Source organism: Phoxinus phoxinus (genome assembly GCF_949152265.1).
Source record: "Phoxinus phoxinus genome assembly, chromosome: 13".
Classification (NCBI taxonomy): domain Eukaryota; kingdom Metazoa; phylum Chordata; class Actinopteri; order Cypriniformes; family Leuciscidae; genus Phoxinus; species Phoxinus phoxinus.
In genome coordinates, this window is record NC_136888.1 from 32,839,724 (window position 1) to 32,845,946 (window position 6,223).

Consider the following 6,223-nt stretch of genomic DNA (forward strand, 5'->3'; position numbering starts at 1 on the left):
GTCATATACACCGGTGGAACCATTGGAATGATCGAGGATGATAAAGGAGGTAAACACCATCACCAGCACTCTCTTACACACATACACACACACACACACACACACACACACACACACACACACACACACACACACACACACCTGCCTGCATGCGGCTTCACATATTATCTACAAACAATATTGTGCACTACGCAGTATTATGTTGTTTGACACGTTTATGGGATTATTTGTTTGCGGATTAAGAGGGGGCAGTTTAAATTGTTGTTGTAAATAATAATGCATGGGTCTATGGAAAGTATCTTTAGGATGAACCTATAATATTTTAACACCATTATATGTGATAAATATCAAACCAATTGACATCTGTAAAAAAATTATGCTCTGCATCTCTAGATCTAATTCCAATTTTCTGAGCATGTATCCCATGACTTAACTAACCTGTACCAAGATTATTTGTAATATATTATAACTAAAATATATATTAGATTTTACGCTAAAGTGTTCATGTTTGTTCCACATTGCGTTGTTGCTCTAGTATCAGGCATTCATTGTGGTATAAACATTTTCAGATTTTTTTCTTTTTTTCTTTTCTTTTTTTTTTCTTTTTTCCCATACATTTTTATTGTGGGGTTATTTTGACCAGAAAGACCAGAAGTGTGAACTTTTTTTTATTTATTATTTATTTATTTTACATAGGCTAGCTTTAGAACAACCGAATCAAGCCCAGTTTTTGTGTGTATAGATAGATAATGTAGAAAAAGTGATTAAATGTTATGCAACTGAGATGAAGGGAACAGTGTTTATTAACTACGGTAAAGCCGATTGGTCAAATAGACCCCAAGGATATGGAGGACCAAACTTGCAGAAATTAAAAATAAATAAATAAATAAATAAATAAATAAATAAAATACATAAATAAAAATAATAATAACAAAATAAATAAAAATAAATAAATGTATAAATATTTTCTAAACGATTAATCTAAATGATAAATTTTTCGCCCAAAATCAACAATTTTACTTAAAGGAACCGTATGTAAGAAATGTATTTCAATTCATCATAAAATGACTCTGATATGTCAGTAGACATTAAGAAATCATGTTCATTTCAAATACTTACACTCCTTACAAAGTGGTTCTTCAGCGGTTCTTCAGGGGTTCTTTGCAGTGCTTATGGTGCAATATAGCACCACTGCCATTTTAAGAACCTGTTAAGCCCAGTTTGGTTCTTCAGCGGTTCTTCAGCAGTTCTTCACCGGTTCTTTGGGGTGGTTAAGGTGCTCTTATGGTTCTACATAGCACCATTTGACAATGGTATGATTACAAGCCAATGAACCACTTTTAGTGCTATTTAGCATCATTTGTGTTTAGAGTGTATATCACTGACAACAGTAGTCCGGCCAGGATATTGTCATTTAAAAGTGAAGTTGCAGCCCTCAACTGATGTTGTCATGTTGTGTTTTGCCCTGATGCGCCACCCTCCACCTATCTTCCAATCACAAAGTCAGTAGTGTTTCGGCATCCGGGTTGCCAGCTCTGCTCTAGTCTGCTATAACTCTAGTCGGATAAAAAATGTCTAACGTTAACGCCTATCTGGTAACCTCGAGTCAGGGGGAGGGGATACACCGCTCTACAGTCATTTGAAAGTGATTGCAGTACCAGTTTTGGCCACAATCATACATAAGGTTCCTTTAAGAACATTGTATTTAACTTGCAACTTTGGCATTTAGTATACCATTAAAAAAAAGTATAAATGTAAACAAGCCCTCGACAAAATGTAATGCTAAAAGAGTAAAAATGTTCAAAAGTAAAAAAAAAATAAACATAACAATGAAAATATATATTAATACAAAATATATTAATTATAACAAAAGTCTGAGAAAGTCAGATGTTCTGAATGTCAATATATCCACATGTTCTGGACTTGTTCATTACAGATGAAAAATAACAACAGAGGACTTCAGTAGTAAAGCTCCAAATAAAATCCAAATGTCTATGAAATCCATTTTTAAAGCAAATGTAAAGTAGGGCTGCAGCTATCGAATATTTTAGTAATAGAGTATTCTACCGATTATTCCATCGATAAATCAAGTAATCGGACAAAAATGTGGTAATAAAGATAGATCCAAGTGAATAACAGCCTTTAAAATACAAATATATAATAACAAGCATTAATTGGTTTAAACTAAGTTTCAAAGCAAGTAATCATATGGGTTTTATTGAACGATACTTAAAATAGGCCTAAACACCATGTAAAAAAATTATATAATATTAACATAATTTATAATGGCCTACAATGTATAACAGATGTGATTGTGTGTTGTTACACTATGGCATGACCAAATCCTTGTTTAAAGCTAAACTGTGTAATTTTAAGTTGATTCTTAGCAAAAAACACTTTGTTCTTTCAAAATTATAAGTGCTCATTAATGTATAATTACTTCTACCAACTAATAAAGTATTCTCGTAAGAGCAGAATCTGCCATTTATAATACATACGGGTGAGCTGCTCGAATGGCGGAAGCCATGTTGCGCCTCCATCTTGAAAATTAGCCAAAGAGGGACATACCGGGAAATTCAAGCTTCGCCTTTCGTGTTTTTACACTCAGTGGTGCCGTGACGAATGCGAGGGGGAGATTACTCGCGACTGCCGGCAGATTTGAAATAATACGAAATAAAACTCCCTCGGAATGGGAGGGGCTAGAAAGTAATATTCAATTAGTAGTCATATACCATTTCACCGCTAGATGGGAGTAATTCCTACACAGTTTAGCCAAACAACATTTAATTCAATGTCCACTTAATCTTTAATATTTGGTCACTTTTGTATGATAGACATGCAACAGCCGCTGTAATTTCTTAAAAAAGAACATGTGCACATCAAAACAAATTCAGAGCGAGGGAACTTTTATTTTGAAATTGCGATGAACAACAAACTGTTTTTTCTGCAAGCTTCAAGGACCCAATAACCAAATGATATACGGAGTCAATATAATTCTATTATGTCAATTTATGCACACCAATGCACCCATGACATTTTTTACATTACAGAAAAAAGACTTTAAATACTGTAATTCACAGTGTAGAGCCTACAGAGCATCGGCAAAGAGCTTGTTTTAATTTTGGTGCATTTGTTCATAACTTTATACTGGCTTTTCTTCTATGTTTACAGCTCTGGTTCCAGCACCACCTGGATATCTTATTAAATATCTACGCTCACTCCCTATTCTGCATGATGAGCAATATGCAAGAGATAAACATGTGTATGACCGCTACAAGCCTTCGGAGAACGTGTGTGTGCTGCCGTAAGTTCCCACACAGATGCACACACGCGATCAAGTTAGATGTTTGAAGGTGTTGTCCTATTTATAGATCCAGACAATAGCTGCATTCATCTATTTGTATACAAAATGCAAGATTAAATTGTTAGTTTCTAATTTTATTCCGGTTTTCATGGAATAGATCTCCCTAAAGTGAAAATTCTGCCGTTTTCATTTAATTTAGTTTTATTATTATTTTATTTTAATGATCAAGGAACTGTGCTACGTACCAGCAGGCGCAATGATATTACAAACTTAGTGCCGGTCACGTTGGAAGTTACTGAGCTGGACACTATTTTCAGGCGCTGCGTAATATCATTGCGCCTGCTGCACCCATGCTACGGCAGCACAGTTCCTTGATTATTACGAAAAGTTTTATTACGCAGGAACAAGAGTACATTCCCTAATCATATTGGCCTAGAAAATCACAACTTTTCATTTTCTGTCGGTCTTACACGATGTAACTACAGAAGTTTTAAATATGAAAAATATCTAAACTCTTTGGTCATTTTTTTGAGAGATATGCTAACGGTCTAATCAGATTCAATGATCTTTGTTAAGCTATGCTAAAAGTGCTACCACTTAGTGTTCCTTTAAGCTACCGCCAGACCCGGAGATCGGCTGAATGGATTCGAAAACGGTAAAACTGTTTAACTCTAGGGGGAGTTGGAAAATGAGCCTATTTCCAAAAAAGTGTGTTCCTTTAAGCTCTGGAGTAATCGTAAATCCCCAAGTGCATCGTAAGAAGACAGAGTTATGAGCATAGACAGTAAAAGAAATGGACACAGCGACCCCATAGATTTCAACGGAGAAAAGTGTCAATTAGAAGTACACACTTCCTGATGGCTGGGCGAACTGTGCAGACTCAAACTGAGCTTGACGATGTAGATGTGACGTGAGCCTGTCTGACAGTTGTAAGTCTTCTAGTAGCCGGTCCAAGGGAAATCAGTCCCTTCCAAATCTTGCAGAGACTGAGAGCGTGAGTGTGGCGAGCAGGACGAGGTCTTCCTGAAGTGACTTGCCGCGTGCATTATTTTCAATATTCACACGCCTCATTTACACTGCACACGTCTGCGGCGGATTGCGGCTGCGACGCGGCTACCGGAGCTGATCGCGCCCATTCTAGTCAATTCTCTCTGCGCCGCTTCGCTAAATATAGGCGCCTAGTCTATTTTTTACGGACGCACCGGAAATACAAAATAAAAGTAAAAAAAAACATTGTCAATTTCAAAATAAACACCCTGTGCAGACTCCCAATTGTATTGCACACCAATATATCCTTGGTAGAAACCAGAGACTGTAAGGTAGAAACCCAAAAATCAAGAAAACACTCGTCGGATAGGCACATCACGTGGTCTCACGCATCCAGTCGCTTCACTTCTGAAAAGCTCCTGGTGTGAGTTGGCACCGTGTGGAGGACGGAATAAAACCTTGTCGGAGCCGTAATGCGCCGTGTGCAGTGTGCAGACGTGTGCAGTGTCAATAAGGGGTAATGAGTGCATTCACACCGGGAGCAGGAGCAACACGTCAGCAGCAGTACCGCTCACACTGCATTAAAGTGAAAGCACACTTTTGATGGACAAAATGAATATGATTTCACAAAAAAAGTGCCCAAAATGCACAGAATTTGCATGTCTAGTGTGTTTTAACAAGAACTGGAGTAGGTCAGAAAAGAAAATGAAGACTAGTATTTAGGCTATCAAATTTTTTTTACCCATTTAAACTTGTTTTTATTTCAGTTTGGGTGAAATGGTAATGATAATAAAAATAAATAAAGTAGCCACACTAGCCAGAAAATATGATAAACATTCTTTTAGTTTATTATGTAATACTCGGACAGATATCTAGCTCTAGCAATAGGCCTACCCCGGCCGGTCCCCCGAGTTTAGTGTTCAGTCAATTCTTATACTAGCTATAGCCTACATGAAACATGAACAAGTGATTTTAAGGAAGAATTTTTCAATCAATCAAAAAATGACATAGAAAACACGCTTTGGAGCTGCTGCTGTGACGCTGCACAAACGCTTCCAGTGTGAATACTCTCGCTGCTCACTCGCCACTGATGCTTGCGGTGTGAAACCGGCGTAAGCGCGCACACGCAGAGAGAGAGAGAGAGAGAGAGAGAGAGAGAGAGAGAGAGAGAGAGGAGAGAGAGAGAGAGAGAGAGAGAGAGAGAGAGAGAGAGAGAGAGAGAGAGAGAGAGAGAGAGAGAGAGAGAGAGAGAGAGAGAGAGAGAGAGAGAGAGAGATGAGAGAGAGAGAGAGAGAGAGAGAGAGAGAGAGAGAGAGATGAGAGAGAGAGAGAGAGAGAGAGAGAGAGAGAGAGAGAGAGAGAGAGAGAGAGAGAGATTTTTTTAGAATTTGACAATCCTTTTATTACAAAATTCTCAAACGTCTTTCCAATATCTTAGATATGAAAAACATTCACAAAACAAGTCACATACTTTTCAATCTGATTATATAAAATAAAATAAGAAAAACTCACATCAACACTTCTGAAATAACCAGTTCATTATCAACTAATGAACACAGCACATTATCACAGCACCACTCAATTTCAAAAATATTCAATGTACTCATTAGTTTATCAAAATTAAACTCAATTACAAGTCGTGATTTTACCATTTTTTTTAAAGCTATAAGTTCTTGTTCTCCTTTCTGTTCAATTTTATTTCTCCTAGTTATAAATGGCTAATTTTGCAATACCAACAATAAAATTAAGCAATTGACATTTGTATTTTTTCTTAATATAGTCATTTTTAAATACAACTGTTTTGAGAAGAGAATTGCAACTCCCATACTAACACTTGTCCCATGACTTAATTTACACTCTCCTTCCCTCTGTACCACTCCAATTCATTATTGCTATCAGAATGTTTCTTGTAAAAAAGTTACTTTAACATCA